The following is a 16,619-nucleotide window of genomic DNA, read 5'->3' as shown; positions in this document are numbered from 1 at the left end:
AAACTTATGCCTATAAATTTTCTGTTTTTTAGATTTTTTTTTAGCTACCTGCTAAACTACCTCCATGCAAAGATATCTGCCTCATTCAACAAGTCTAAGGTTAAACTTTTTGTGACTGTACCAAATTTCCTACTCATTCTTTTTTATCCTCCATCCTAACAGGTATCAGACCATCCATCCATGGTATAACCTGAGAACCATCTGTGATATCTCTCTCTCTCTCTCTCTCTCTCTCTCTCTCTCTCTCTCTCTCTCTCTCCCCCCTCATCCAATCAGTCATCACATCTTGTCCATTTTTACTCTGAAATCATGTTCAAATAAATCTCTTATTTTCCATCTTAGTGATTAATGATCTTGTTCAAGCCCTCATCTCTCCACAGTTTGAAATAAGTTCAATTCTTCCAGAGTATAAACTCCATGAGGACAGGGATGGCATCCATTTGACTCATCATTGCATCTTGAGCTTCAAGCACAATGCTTGACTGTGACCAGTCAGGAAATAGGTATTGAAGGAATGAATTGTTCCTGACTATCTACAGATAAAATTAGAGGTCCTTACCCTGGTATATTAAGCCCTTCCTAATCTTCCGCAGGGACATTCCTCTCTTTGTTCCTTGAGCTCCAATGACACCCAACCACATGGGATTTCTGGAAGACATTCTGTTGCCTACCACTCTAGGCCCATGTTCCCCTGTGCCTGGACTATCCTGCCCACACCTGCTTGACCTTGGGCACTGAAGACCTCCATCTTGCTATTTGAGGCACAGTCCACCTACCACCCTCAACAAGCCTTCCTGATACACATGCATGGTCCCCAGGATGAGTGAGCATCTGCTTCCCTGAGCACTCAGACCACCCCATGCACATGACTGTCATTTCACTCTGCCTTGTGATAACCTGTTGTGACCATCTACAGTTCTACATTCTGAATGTTTTGGACTATATCTTATTCATCCTTAAGAGATTCCATTCTAGGAAAATGTCTGTATAGAGTAGATACAAATGTGTTTGAATAAATGAGTAGCTTAAGCAATATATAGGGTATTTCTGGGTTAAAGTGTGATCTCCTATATTAGACATGGTAAAACATCTAAAAAAAAACTTGTACAATTTAAAAACACCTCACATACTTGCATTCACACACTCAAATATATAAATATACAGTATTACCTAGTTGCAGCATAACACAGGGAAAAAAAAGAGGAAATAAAATGTAAAACTAGACAGATCCATGTCTAAAAGCTGGCTATGGTGCACTTACATGGTCTTAGACAAGGCACAATCTTTCTAAACCCTAATGGCCCAAAATATAAAAGGGGGATACAAAAATACTGCCCTGCAGACATAACATATGTAAATTGCCAAGCATGCAGCAAGCACTAAATAAAAGGCAGTCACTATTGTTCTCAGTGTAATGGCATGGATTGACCTAGCCGACCCTGGAACATCTACATACAGGTGTGTTCAGCTTGTGTGCATCTGGGAAGAAGGGTGAACCCGTGCGGGCTCCATGCACAGCTTGCTAGGTCTTGAGCTACCTCCCAGCTGCTGTGTGCTCAGGGAATGCAAACTGATCTCATTTTCACCTCGGAATAACATGATTTTACAGGTGGTTCGCTCCTCCCCACCCCATCAAGTTTAATTTGATATCTAATATTTATAAATCACTTTACAGTATACAAAGCGCTTTGATGCACCCTCTCAGCTGATCATTCATCACATCAGGATGATGCCAGAATCATTTTTTAAACCAAAAATAAATAGTTAAAAACAACAATAAAAACAATTAAAAAAAAAAAAAAACCAACACTTCTACCCTACTGTTCCCATTCAAAAAGGTGGATAAATACCACTGGTGTGGTGTACTCCTATAAGCCTATCGATTTGGGAGACTAAGGCAGAAGGATTAAAAGTTCGAGGCCAACCTCAGCAACTTAGCAAGATCCTGTCTCAAATTTTACAAAGTTTAAAAAAAAGAGCTGAGAATGTAGCTCCATGGTAAATTGCCTCTGGGTTCAATCCCCAGAACCAAAAAAAAAAAAAATAAAGAACAAAGGTGAATAATTGAACCCAGCAATCTTGACTTTGAAGAGGTCAGATAACGGCTATGAAGAAATTAATGAAATGATTACAGTGTTCCCAAGTGTAAAGACAGGCTGCACCCACCAATAGCCAGGTTTCTCCTTGGGGATGTCTGTTTCCTCTCTCAAATCACTGGGGTCTCTTTAGTAAATGATCTCTAGTGGCCTGAAGGAGCTGGCACATCTCCAGAAGGGAGCAATTCAGTCCCTTCTGATCAAGGGAGTCACCAAGCCACCTGGGAATGCACCAATGTGCATTCCTTTTCCACATCTGCAAGTGTCCATATGCACATACACACATGCATACTGCACTGGCCCATGTAGCAGAGCAGATAGGGTCACTGGATGGCACCATCCCACACTGTCAGAAGAGCCACATTGAGTTAGTCCCGCCCCTTCAACTTTTTACCCCTAGCTAAACAGGGTCTCTCATAATCCTTAAAGGCTCATAGTTTCAGTCAACATGATTCTCTATATACCCATCCCCCAATCAATGATGCTATCCAAAGAAAGGGACCAAGAAAGATCCATACACAGAGAAATTGTGGTGAGAAACAGATACATATTTACCTGTGTGTACTGGTAACTGGGGATGGAGGAATGCTGATTTTTTTTTTTATGTATGAGCATTTAAGGTCTGATATGCTGACACTCCTATTGATATTCTTAGAGGCTTCCATTTGCATCTGCTTGATAACCAGAACATACCATATAATCACTCAACCCACTCAACCACTGTTTAATGAGCACCTACAATTTGCTAGAGCCCTGTGCACATCTTGCTCTTATGAAAACATACTCCCTTGAAGGTACATGGACTCAACTTCAAATTCTGGTAATTCTGGGGGAAAAACAAGTATAAAATTCTTTCTAGGGGCTTAAAAACAATGCTTGGAAATCACTAAGCGAAATTCACTTAACCACAAGTTCAGACAGTGTGCTTTGCTTTGTCTTGTGTGTGTTTTTTTTTTTTAACACAGTAAAACTGCCCTCTTCCCTTTTAAGCTTTTAGATGGCTTGAAATGCCAGCAGCACTCATGAATTAATACTGCAGTATGCACACATGCTGTGCACTCATGGACCATATTAACATGTTCAGGGGACGGGGCAGGATGTGAAACTGTGTTTTTAGAGAAACCTTTCCTCACTCACACAAGATCCTGCTGAAAGATGATAAAGTATGGAGAGGCAATTGATGGTGCAGGGACAAATCTGGTAGGTGCTCAAGGCACTCCCTGATGGTGACCTACACTCCCCTTCCACAGAGAGTGAGGCTTTTTAAAAGGTTGCTGTGTTTGCACACTGGATCCCACTTTCTCCAGAAACCCTCCTCCTTTCCTTCTCTCTCTCTCTCTCCTCCCCCACCCCCTTACCTTTGCCAAGTCTGTAGGCTTGCCAGGGTTCTTATTGAGCCCCTTTTTAAATGTTAGAATAAAATGTGCTTATTACACTACTTAATAGAGGCCTGAAGGGTAATTTTGATGACTCAGGGCAGATGGTAAATTAGTGGTAAGACAATGGAAATCCAGCATCCCCTCTCAGGATCTGTGGCTCTCACCAACACACCACACTTCCTCTTCTCACAGTTGTAGCCCTACCATATTTGCCACCGCGGATTTTTCATCTAGATGTGCATCTTGGTGGTTAGCCAATCATTCCTTAGGAATGGCGCTCACTCCTTCACTGTGAGCTGATACCCTTACACTCAGCATAAGGTGTCTAATTCAGCATCAAGTGAGGTAGACTTCTAGCACCTTAATAGCTAAGCAATTCTGGTGCATTGCTTTTATACACACACACATACACACACACACACACACACACTCCTTATATATATATTTATATGCACATTTGCATACTTATATGCATGTTTACATATATATTCATATATGATATATTATATATATAATACATGTTGTGTATATATATTATATATTATCATATAGATGATAGATAATATGATAATAGAGGGAGGTGGTTTGTGGAAACAGAGACAGCATCTGTTAAATTGAGTTTTATATTTCCCAGTTCTCACGTACCACAAATAAAACCTACAAAAATGATAATTTTTCAAACATTGAATCCTCTATTTCTGTGTAATGAGGCATGGAGAGAGGAAGAAAAGAATTTTTGTGCTTTTTTGCCTTTGGTGAAAATTCTCCAAGGAGTAATTTCATCTTTAAATGAAAAGTTTTCTATCAGGTGATTGTACAAGCTCTAGGAATCACTGAAGCCTGGGTTCAGACATGGAGGGATGCGCACAGGCCGGTGGGCACACACACACTGAACGCACACCTGTCCATCATGTGCAGGAGTCAGAAGGCAAAAGAAGTTGGGAAAAATGAATTTAAATGCTTTAATCACATCACAATGGAATTTAAAGCTGCTTGGCCACTAGATATATATTTTTAAATGCACTAGCCCTTAAATATTCTGTTTACTGCCCTGAAAATACCCATGTTTCATTTCCCTCTCAATAGTTGGAGGTAGCTGCTGTGGCAGACAGAGAGGGCATAACCAAGGAGGCTCAGGCTCAATATTCAGGGTCACTTGTGCAGTGCTTCTTAAAACCCTCTTTCGCCACAGCCTGATATTGTTTAGTATCAATTCTGACACTCTCAGGACTTTATTAATCCATGTAATTGAATTAATCCATCCAAGAAATTTAAAATGAACTGATAAGACTAAGCAAAAGTTCATCAATGTAAAACAACACCCAAAATATTTCAAAAGCTTTCCTGATGGAATTCATTCAGCAATGACACATTCGGACCAATTTTCCTGCTTTGAGAATCAATGCTAACACCATCCCATGATCACTCCCCTGTGGTCTAAGAAAAGAACATAGATTTATGCATGGGTAGAGTTGCACAAATTACAAGAGAAAAGAAAAAAAATACAACTACAGGGCAATTGACAAGTATTGAAAATCAGTTTTACCAAAATCTCAAAACTGGCAAGTATTAAAGAGTAGATGGGTAAAGTGCACTGAATGTTCAAATTCCTCTAAGTAGTTTGTTGTGGAGAGCAAGCTCATGAGGAGAAGAGAAGATAAAGCCTGATTACACTAAGTATCTTAGTAAAAGCATTTATGTTTGAATAATCTTTCCTTTTAGGAGCCAGCCATAGTGCTGGGTACCTACAATCCCAGATACTCAGGAGGCCAAGAAAGGAGGATCACTTGAGCCCAGGAGTTCCAGACCAGCTTTAGGCAACATAGTGAGACCCCCATCTCAGATTGCATCCATCATCATCATCACCATTCATCATGTTTCCTCTTTTCTTTGCCATCTTTATTATGGATGGCATGCTATTAATAAAAATAAATTCCTATGCTTAATGATTTTAACAATGCTATGTGCTTTTCTCCTGAGATTATATCTGTGAACTGTACTTCACAGAGTTAAATGTTAAAAAAAAAACCTAATCCAATTGGCACCACTATATTTCCAAATATTTATAGCTAAATATTTCAAACCATACTCTTTATCTGCTGAGAGCTTTCTGCTGAATTTTAGTTGTCTTCTATCATTTCTACTTAGTGGAGGGGGAAGAATCAATAAATTATATGGCAATATACCTGGTATATATAAAAATCCCTTTTCTAAGATTGTTTGCTTCTCAATGTTTTATTTTAAATATGTAACTTAGTATCAGTGCTGGTTCTGCAAACAAATTAAGATAAAATAAACTCAAAAGTGTCTTATATAAAACAACTTTAAACCACAAACTTTCTAGGCAAGCATCCTCACTAAAAGAACATCCAGTTAAGCAGAAAACATTGTATCCTTAGCATGAGTAGATAATAAGACCCTGTAAGCATCTAGACCTCTGCATGAAGCATGCACACTTAGAATTGTGGAAAATGCACTTAGCACAAGGTCCCTCACATATCTGTCCTTTGAATTTTACTTTTAGAGTGAATTTGCAGTAGTGCTATCTCAGAAAGATATCTGAGGATATAGTCTCCTTTTCTACTACAATGAATTCAGAATAACAGTAACCTCTCATAATAAGGATTATAAAGACATTTTCCTTGAAACTCTATAATTATAAAATGCTTTATTAAACAGCTCTATAAATGCTCTTCATATAGTACCTAATCCTTCCTCCTCAAATCCAATCCAGGCTGATGAAGGATGGTCAGAGCACAAGTAAGAAGACAGAATGTTACTTAGTAAAGTGCTCTTCAGGAGTAGGGGATACTCAATGTAGTGGATAACATTATCACCACTTTACAGATTATAAAACTGAGGCCGATCAAGGTAAAGTGACTTACCCTCTCACAGCAAAGCCTAGATTTAAATATGAGTGCCCTAACTCTATATTGTATTTCCCTGGAACACTGCCTGCCTGAAAGGGTATGTAACTAACAGTCACAATCAGCACATTTGATTGTTCTTTCTCACTTGTTTCTGAAGTTTTTTTTTTTATTTTCTACTTCTAAACTCTTAAATCAGAAAAATGCACAGTTTTGATGTGAGAAGGAATCTTAGCTAAGATGAAGTCTCGTTTTGTTCTACTACCTTATGGCATTTTATTTTGAATTTTAAGAATCAAGGAAATTTTCATTTGCCATTGATTTCCACTAATAATAATTAGAAATAGAATGTTTTCCAATTTCCCTGTAGCTTTTTAGAAGCACTTCTGGATTTTTACATTTTCAATCAAATTTTACTTTTTACCTCCGACTGCTATTCCTCAAAGATTTCTGAATTTTTTCATTCTCTGACAGCACTACATTGGGAGGTGGGGAGAAATTATTCTCCTTCTTGCATGATTTATCTTGGATAAGATCATCAGAGAGGCCTTTCTCCAAGCATCCTGAAATTTAACTTGGGGTCCTGATGCTTGGAATAGCCAGGTTCTCTATATTCCAAGGTGCTTAACTGGGAGCTTAATCAGAACAACCATGAATTCCAGAAGCAGGATGCTGAGTGACACTGCCCACTTTTTAAGAAATTCCAGTCAATCAAAATGCCATTCTTTAACCATACCAGGCTATTATTCTGGAGGCTACTCATGCTGTTGGAGCAGTTATGGAGTATTTGGAATATTAGAACACTACAAGTACAGAGAAGCACCATAATTGATTTGTCAATGTTTTATTCTCCTCTTTTTCAATTGGCACGTTCTTTACATGCCCTCAATAAATATTAAACACTCAAACAACTCACTATTAGGGTTGCAAGCAAACCTTCCGAATGTCGGAACAGTAGAGTGAAGAACAATGTACCTAATTGAAATGGCAGGGTAATTTGAAAAAATAAAATTGAGTTGCTGCAAATTCCAAATTCCAGAATAAAAATGTTTATGTTCACTCAAACACAGACTGCTCCTGGATTTGAATAATTATTAGAATAAAAAATACTTGCACACCAACAATATACTTGATATGAACAGAATAAGCATAGTCAATGCCTCTATTATCTTGTGAAGGAAGCATGGGACACAATGAGTATAATAGTTTTCTGGGTAATTTTGTCACTGAACACAGCTTGCAAAATCCAAAAAAATGGTAAAATGGTAGGCCAAGACACAAAACCATAACCAGTATTAGAAACTTCATGAACAACATTCCTCAAAAAATCCCAGTATATGATAGGGGACAGAGAATGCAAATTGAAAGAAAAGAAGGAATTAAATGATCCTACTACTCAATATCTTTCGTATTCTTAACCACATGAATTTTATCAATTCAAAATCTAAAATTCCTGATCCTCTTTGTTAGAAGCTACAACCAGGAAACTATGACCATTAAAATGGCCACAAGCATTTGCATCTGGAACTATGAAGAATAAACATATAATGGTTCTATGAGAGATGATAGCTGTAAATGGAGGGTAATTTTTATTATCTGTACCACTGTTGGCAGAGAGATGCCATTCCCATCTCACAAAGAAAAATTCCATATGGTTGGTAGAGTTGTGGCATCATTTCCATAAATAATGCACATGACAGAATGTAAATAAATAATACATTTATCTGAAGTGTCCAAGAGTGAAGGGCAGGGGGGCTACTCTTATTGAATGAGCAATTCCAAATAAAAGTAGTGTTCAATGCCTTGTTAGCATAAAGCGTTTACCCTAAAATATTCATCTGTAAGGGTTTAAAAACAATTCTAGATCTCGTGGCAACTTTCTAGTAAATGTTCCAACTGGAGCCCAAATGCCCAATTTAATTTCACTGCTGAACTTTCTGTTCAGCTTATAGCAGTGTAGCTAATAGCATCTCACCTATTTGCTATTTTGGATTTTCTAAGTTGTTGGTTTTTATGATCAATGAAGTAACTAGATTTGAAGTGTCACATATGAATTTTTGCCCCATGAAACTAACAGTCTATTCTTTTTTCTTCTTCAGAGAGAACTTGAATATTACAGTCAGTAGAAAGGAAGGCTACAAGTTTAAAAAATCCCAAAGAGTTCACCTGCCTTAGTTAGTGTGCTCAAACTTTACACTGTAAAAGTTATTGGTCTACCTCTCAGAAGGGTCTCCCTTTTGAAGCCCTGTAGACAAACACTCCATTTCATGTAAATAGTATAAGTATGCTTTAGAATCTCAGACATTGTACACCATTGAGTTTGAAATTAAGTTTTCAAATCACTAAGGCAAGACTCTCTGGATAACATAAAACACTACAGGTCACAGTTAATTATAGCTTGTCTATCAAATTAAGTTAATGTTGGAGAACACATCCAAATAGTTATGGGGACATTAAGAAAAGTTTTATTGTCAAAGACATCTTATTCTTTTAGTTTCTAATATTTTTGAAAGAAGAGAAGTAAGCCTTTTACAAGTTGAAATGACACAAGAAAATTCTGGGTTTACATTCATTGTCCATGTGACTGCTATGTCACTATCATTAAAAACTTCATTTTCCAGAGTTTCCTAATAGTCATAAACACACCTCCATCGAGAGAGTTTTTATGGGACACAACATGAATGCAAATTCATCATAAAATGCTAATCATGGAGATCTGGGACCAAATATGGATGATCAATTAAAAATACAGTCACTGAAAACAAATATGTAGGTCTTAAGACTAAGAACACAAAGGGGCTGATAGGAATCTTTATACCAAGTTTTCACAGCCTGAAGGAAGGCAAAGGAGAACAGTTTTCAATGTTTCACCTAATTGTAAGCACAGTTTGGGAATATTTGATGACTTTGGTCTCTACTCAATTCTGTTCTAAAGTAACAATTCATCTCAGGAAAATAAACCTGCATCTGAGTAGCAACCCACAGAGAGCTCTGGAAGGGAAATGAAAGTGAGCAAACTCATTCAAGTTCAAATCCCAGGCATAGGAGGTTTACGAAACAGTGTGGAAAAAGTGATCAGGAAAAGAACTATAGTTCTGCTTTTCTATATAATAATCAACAACCCACATGCTCACCAATAATGAATAATAAACATGTCACCATGTTGTAAAGCGTAAGAAAAAAATCTATAGAAAAAGGAATTCATGAACAGCAACATTGAATTCTAAGTGAGTTTATGTGGTCAGGTACTGATGCTAAAATAATATGTCATATGCTCATATTATAATAATTTTAATATCACTGGGAATGTTTTTGACTTACTATCTTCTAAATGAGTCGAAATCAAGTTTAAATTCATTATAAAACAACTTTGTAGTACGCCAAAATGCAAAAAAAAAAAAAAAAAGGAGTTCAACTATAAAATTTTGCTTCTATTATTCAACTAATAGAAAGTTCTGGTCACTTTTGAAAGTTTTACTTAGTAAACCTATTAATTGTAACAGCATGTCCTTCCGGTGGAGGAATCTTTCATGTAAGTTTTTAAAGAACCATTACATTGCATATTTAAGATTCTATAGCTCATAAATATAAATCCTATTAATTGCCCATGAAATCATGAAGTGTCAAGGGAAGGACCAATTGTAGAAATGTATTTTTGAGAATTATAAGTAATGTAAAATTTATTTTCACACTGATTTATCCTCCATTAGTTTAGCCATATGCAGTGATATGCATATGTCCATGAATATGTATGTCAGAGTGAAGCCACAGCACCATCATTTCATAGCTTAAGAAGAGGCAATGACTTAGCTCCAGTTATAATTTGTATTTGACCACATCTACTCCTGACACCAATAAACAACAGGTGTATAGTTCAATAAACATAGAAATAAGCTTTTCTCACCAGAGCATAAACTCTTTAGGGTATGTTTTAGTCAATTTTAGTAGTGATTCTGATCCAAGAAGTCAAGAAATACAAAATAACTGCAAAAGATTTGCACTCTCATATTTTCCTTTAACAAGGACATATTTTCTAGATTAAGAAATGCTACTTGGCAAAAGAATATTCAGAGAGAGTCTAGGAAAGTGTTGCCAATTGCTTTAATTTTGTGCACTTGAATGCATCAAATTGATTGAAATTGGACTCTGTGACAAATATTTAAATGAATACATTCTTACTTATTTCACATAGTATCCCTTCTACCATTTATTAAAATGTCAAATTTCTAAGTGTGAGAAATCCAGTAATTGCCTAATATAGGTGTATTTCCTAGAGAGGCTGTTTAAAACTCCATAAAGCTTTCCCAAATTCCATAATCCTGAAATCATGGCATATTAAATTAAGGATAAGGTGAAGATGTTCTTTTATTTTTTTACACTACACAGACATAGCCAAATGCTTGAATGTCTCCAAAATGATTATTAAACATACAAGATCTATACACAACTGTTAAAGCCAGTGAAGTATCCAAACTTTTACAGGATCCCCAAAGTCAAATTTTTGAATTATTATCAAAAGGTAAATTGAGAAACTGCATCCTTTGTGTTTTAGACTTTTCTTTTTAAAACAGTGCTAGGAATTGAACCCAGGGCCTCACACATACTAGGCAAGTGCTCCACCACTGGGCTGAACACCCATCCCCTAGACCTTAACTTTTAAAACAGGTATTATATCTTGATGTTTCCTGCTGAGTCAGAACAGCAAATGCCACGTGATTTACAGCAGTGTTCTTTTACTTGGGACTTAGAAAACCTTTAACTCTAACCTTTGCACAACTTTCAGAGAGTATCACATGCATTCTAGTTTTGTATATTTATAAAATAATACTTTCCCATAATTTTGACCTAATTTTTAAATATCCACTTTTTGTAGTCAGGAAAAAATGGCAAACATTTCCACTTCAATTACAACATAAATTCAAGCACTACTTCAATACAAATATGACAGATATCATAATCCAAAAAAGGCCATGTAAAATGCTACAGTTGCAAACATTTAAGACTGTGTAACAAAAATGACTGAGAACCATATCAGTTTACTATCCTTCCACAATTTCCCTGACAGTGGAGTCAAATAATGTTGAATTATAGACCTTCTTACAGGAAGTCTTATTTTATGTTCATTTTTTGAACATTTCCCTGCTAGGCCCTATAGGAATTTGGCTGAATGCCGACTTTTCTTTAAAAGTGTCTGTCTACATACTTGTGCAGTGTTTGATGATTGAATGATCATTTATTAAAACGTTTAGGGTTGGGGATGAAGCTCAGTGGCAGAGCATTTGCTTACCATGAGTTAGGCCCTGGGTTCAATCCCCAGCATTGCAAACAAAACAAAACAAAACAAACACTTCAGGATTTCACATTTGTTTGACATATTGATGTTTCATAAGAAAATATTGTTGTTGCAATGGAAAACATAACATTACCAATATGAAAATATGTCATTTGAATTCATGTTGACAATATTTTCATTCACAGCAAGTGTCTTAATCTAATTTGTTATGTATCTTCACAATTTCTCCAACTTCACTTGAGAGGGGAGGCAAGCTAGCTTTGTAACAGTGCTAAAACTTTAGCCTATCTTCTTGGCCTTAATAAATATGTTTCTACTATAGAACCACAAATAGTCTTTGTTCTCTAGGAGTATGGAGTTCTAGCGCATAATTTTCCTTCAGTCACCAGCAACAGCTGTGTTTTAAATCTTTCAGACTATGACAAACATTTTAAAATTTAAACACATGAGTGTTTGAAAACATAATGATTTAAAATTTGTTTATTTTCAAAGTTAGGCAATTATAGCATGATATATCAGTTGCTTTTTTGAAAGCAGAATCCACAATTTAATCCTTTTTTGGGTCCTCTTCCTCTGCTATTTATGTTTTTCTATATTTTCTAATACAAGCCCTTAAGTTAGGACCAAATAGTTATAACACACACAACTACCTGATGTACTTCTGAATGGTGAGCAATGGAGTCATTCCTGCGAGAGAAGAATTGCTATTTGAGTGACCTATTGCCACAGAGCTAGTTAAATCACTGAACAATACTTACTGTTATGGGCTTTACTTTTTACAAAGTAGTATTAGTATCATTGCTTTCCATTAACCATGGAACTTGCACAGGGGACTTCCACTGAGAGAGAGGAAGGAGAGAGAGAAGGAGAAGAGGCAGAGGGTGGGAAAGATATATATATATATATATATATATATATATATATATATATAGAGAGAGAGAGAGAGAGAGAGAGAGAGAGAGAGAAGCAAAAGAAAGAAAGAAAGAAAGAAGAAATGACAAAAAGAAAATAGTTTTTGTAGTATTAGATTTAGACCTGGCAAGCTTCACAGTGTAATTGATCTCAACTATCCACACCGACCCTATACTTTTTTTCCTTATTGTTTTTCTAGAATGTTTTTTAAATGCCTCTATTAAGAATCAATATATCCCTACTCTGAAATTGACACATAAATACACATTAAAAGCCAAACAGAAAGTAACGATAAAAAAAAAAAACACACCTGGTAAACAACTAACTTTTAATTCAAAGGATACCAAGCAATAAAGGGTCTAGAATGAACATCCCAATTAGCCAGTGTAGTGACAAGCAGTCAACACCTTATTATTTAATCATTAAAGAGAATCTTGCCATAATTTTCCTTTGACATATTTCAGAAAAGGAATTAAGAAGACACCACAAGACCCACAACAGCAATCAAAAGTAAAGTTAGATGATACTAAGACCCTATCACTTGCAAGGCTTGTGTACTGAGAGGTTTTAGGATTAAGTCATTAAGCCAGACCCTATGAAGCATTTACAATTTAAATAAGATCTATCCCAAAGTAAGCATTTAGAAACAAACTATCTGACAAAGGAACCATTTGCTGGCCTCCTGCTGTTTGGGTCCAGTTTTTAATTTTTTTAAAATTTTTTATTGGATGAAAATGAATTGCAGACATTTCTAACATTAGTAAATATCTGCTGGTCCCATCTATTATTGTTATTTTGTTGTTGTTGTTTGTTTCTTAAAGCAGCATATTCAATCCACGAAGGTCATTAGATTATTCCTCTCCTTACTATCCTTCCCTTACCATGAAATCCCCCTAGGATGACTCTCCATACCACTTTGGAGCCAGGGGACGTTTTCAATCAACTCCTACTTCAATTTTAGGAATTATAACCCAAAGTATGCTTTAGAAACAACATTCCGAACTTCAGAAATAAAACAATCGCCACCAAAGTTCCCAGGCCCTCATGGGAACCAAAGCGACTTGGCCTAGGTCGGCCCTAGATCCCCCAGGCCTGGAGCTCTCCAGCCAGGCTGCACAATACTAGCGGCTGCCCCCACCCCATCCCACCCCAGAAAGCCTGCCTACACTTGGCATTTAACCTGTCTGGCTAGCCTAGCTTTCTGGTTTCATCTCCACGAACCACATTACGTCTCCCCAGACGTCAAAGACAAAACTGGATTAACATGCAACAGGGCTCCCAGAGCAGGCCCAGCCCTGGACAAGGAGCTGTTAAATGCAGATTCAGACGAGGACCCCCAGGAGAGCTACTGTTGAATAAAAACTGTAATCCAAAGGGACCATTTATCTGCTTCCCGTTCCTTATGGGGAGAACCGAGGCCGCTGCTGATACGGAACACAGGTCCAGCTAATCTTGGCCCAGAGGAGGCGTGTCCACCCCAGAGGAGACCCTGCCCCCCCCCCACCCAGATACTTGGCTTCTCCACTCTCTTCCTACCTGTTCTTGGAGTTAAAAAAAAAAAAATGCTTAGATTCAAGGATTGATGAGCAACAGACAACTCTGGGAAGGAAAGCGAGGGCTCCTTCCAGGAGTGCGGGCCAAAGTCTAACATCTGGGGTGCCAGGCTCTTCTTCGCCTAACCCTTTTGATGTCCTCAATTCGCCTAACCCTTTTGATGTCCTCAATTCCACGATCCTCCACCAGTCATGCGCCCCGCTCTTCTCCTTCCCTGACGCCAACCTCACCAAACCCTCGCCTCTCCAGGGCAAGGTGATCTCCCTCTGGGTCCGCTCCGGGGTGCCAGCCCGGCCCTCCACCCACACCGAAACTGTCAAGTCCCAGACTCTGCTAGCTGCCCCAGACCCTGGCTTTGGGGGAGTTTTAGTGCCGAGCCCGGAGCGCGGCGGTCGGGAGAGGGCGCCCAGGAGGCCCGCGGCTGCAGAAGGTGGCTCAGCGGTGGGACCTCCCGGCGGCTTCCAAGACTTGGGGAGGGGGAGACAGCGGGGTGGGGGTGGGGGAAACTGGATTACAACTTCTACTGGGGTCTTAATCTGATAAAAGAAAAGAAAAAGAAAAAGACCCAAAGACCCAAACCAACAACACTACATCGCCAAGTGGATTTCCTCCGACTTAGCCCTCCGGGAAACCCGCTGGTATCAAAGTCCTGGATCCCAGATCCCGGAGCGGTTGGCAGCCTTCGCGCCCTCCGAAGGGGAAAAGAAAAAAATAAAATAAAATAAACCATGCCGAGAGCAGGCCCTAGAGACAGAGGGGTTAATGAGTTAAGGAGGCCCAGTGCTCGCACCACACCCGAAGCGTCCTGTGCGGGAGCGCACCCCTCTGCCAGGCTCAAACTGGCTGAGCCACATTCGCAGACAGGTGAAGAGGCCATCTTTTCGGATCTGGGCCCAGAGTACCTTACTAGGTGTTCAATTCCCCTGGGGACGGGAACCAGGCTCCAGTCCGGAGAACTGGCGCCCAAAGGCTGCCCTGATGCTTGGACCTTCACTCCCCAGCTCGGAGAGGGAAGCCCACCCGCATCCGAGGCACAGTACCTCTAGCGCCCTGCACTCTGCGCTTGCCCTCTCCAAACCCAGTCCAGACACACTCGATCCTGGCTTCTAGGAACCGGACAATAGACAGAAGGATTTGCTGCTTTCCGCCCAACTGAGATCTGGGGTGAGCCCTCAGGGGTTACACTAGAGAGCCCACGCGCACAGGCCAACAGCGCCACAAGCCCAGCCAAAGCTGCGAAGCCCACTCTTAAACCACAGGGACTGGATGTACAAATCTTATTTTATCGATAGAAGAACAAAACGCAAATTTTCACCCAATGCAATTATGCACCAATCTTTGCATATCTCAAATTAACTGGGTAAGGAAAGTTTAGGAAAGGAGTAGAGGGACAACTCAAAGATGTTATATCAATTTTGTATCTCTTCCCCCCAAAACCCCATAACTTTGGTTCTTTATCTTGGACTTTAATAAAATAATGATTCGTTGAGAAAATGGGGTATAAATCTTCATTTTGGAGGCAATTAAAGTGTTGATTTCATTCATGCCCCTAAGCGATTCTTGTAATTTGCTCAAATAGCTTTATGTACCCAGCACTCCGGAGCTTTTAGAATCCCATTTTCTAGTTAGGCTTGTTGGATTACAATTTTTATTCAACACAGCTACCCGAGGGTTCCTCAGCAGAATCTGCTTTTAACAGCTCCAGGGCAGAGGGTTGAGCTAAGGGTGAGGCCCAGGAACCCCCAGGGTCAAGGCTGAGGTGCCTGAAGTTTTCCCACCTCAGCAGGGCTATGCCAGGATCGTTCTGTGCACCCGTCTACACTGCTCAAAGTTTCTAACTTGCCCAGTAGTAGGGAGGATCCAGTGTGTTGGTGTTTTAAAGCTCTGCTCTGCCGCACCCCTTATGGGCAAAAAGAAGAATTCAGTCTAGGATGTGGGGCTTCCCAGAGAAAGTCAAGCTGGACATTTATTACTAAGAAGAAGATTTTGAGAGAAGAAAACCTTAAGATGATACCAAGAAAAAGGTTCCAGGTTAGAACTATTCAAGACAGCGGCTGGCCAACAGTGATCACTGCAGAACTTGCAAAGGAAAACTGTTGGAGTAGCTGGCCTTTGGCTTAACAAAGACAAGCAGATATCTTCCCCCCAAAAGGAATTCACATGGCAAATCCCAAAGAGAAACAACTCTGGGCCTTCACTGATATGGGGGTGGGGAGTGGGGTGCAGAGAAGGCTGCAATCCAAATCTCTAGACTCCTTACAACAATTCTCAGCAGAGCGGTCCTGGGCCCTGTTTCATCTCACTCACTCCTCACATTTTCACTTTCATTGAATTTTTGCAACTCATTTGACCCAATCCAGAGACACGGTGGCAGAAGAGAGAGAAACTGGGAGCAAACAGTAGTGTCAGGGTTACGGAGGGAGAGAAATACGCCCCCCCCCCAGCAACTCCAAATGAAAGTAGTCCCCACTTAGCAATACCGAGCCAGAAAGGCCTGGAGGGAGGACGCCAGAGGAGG

General features: G+C 39.1%; 1 protein-coding gene across 1 annotated transcript in view; it reads right to left on the bottom strand.

Moving 5' to 3' along the window:
- Positions 1–16,619, bottom strand: part of Meis1 (Meis homeobox 1) — a 134,713-nt gene that overhangs the window by 109,900 nt on the left and 8,194 nt on the right. The gene's annotated exons all lie outside the window — the stretch shown is intronic.

This window comes from Urocitellus parryii, chromosome 12, assembly GCF_045843805.1.
Source record: "Urocitellus parryii isolate mUroPar1 chromosome 12, mUroPar1.hap1, whole genome shotgun sequence".
In the NCBI taxonomy this organism is placed as follows: domain Eukaryota; kingdom Metazoa; phylum Chordata; class Mammalia; order Rodentia; family Sciuridae; genus Urocitellus; species Urocitellus parryii.
Note: the sequence above shows the minus strand (reverse complement) of the source record. Positions and strands in the feature narration are given on the sequence as shown.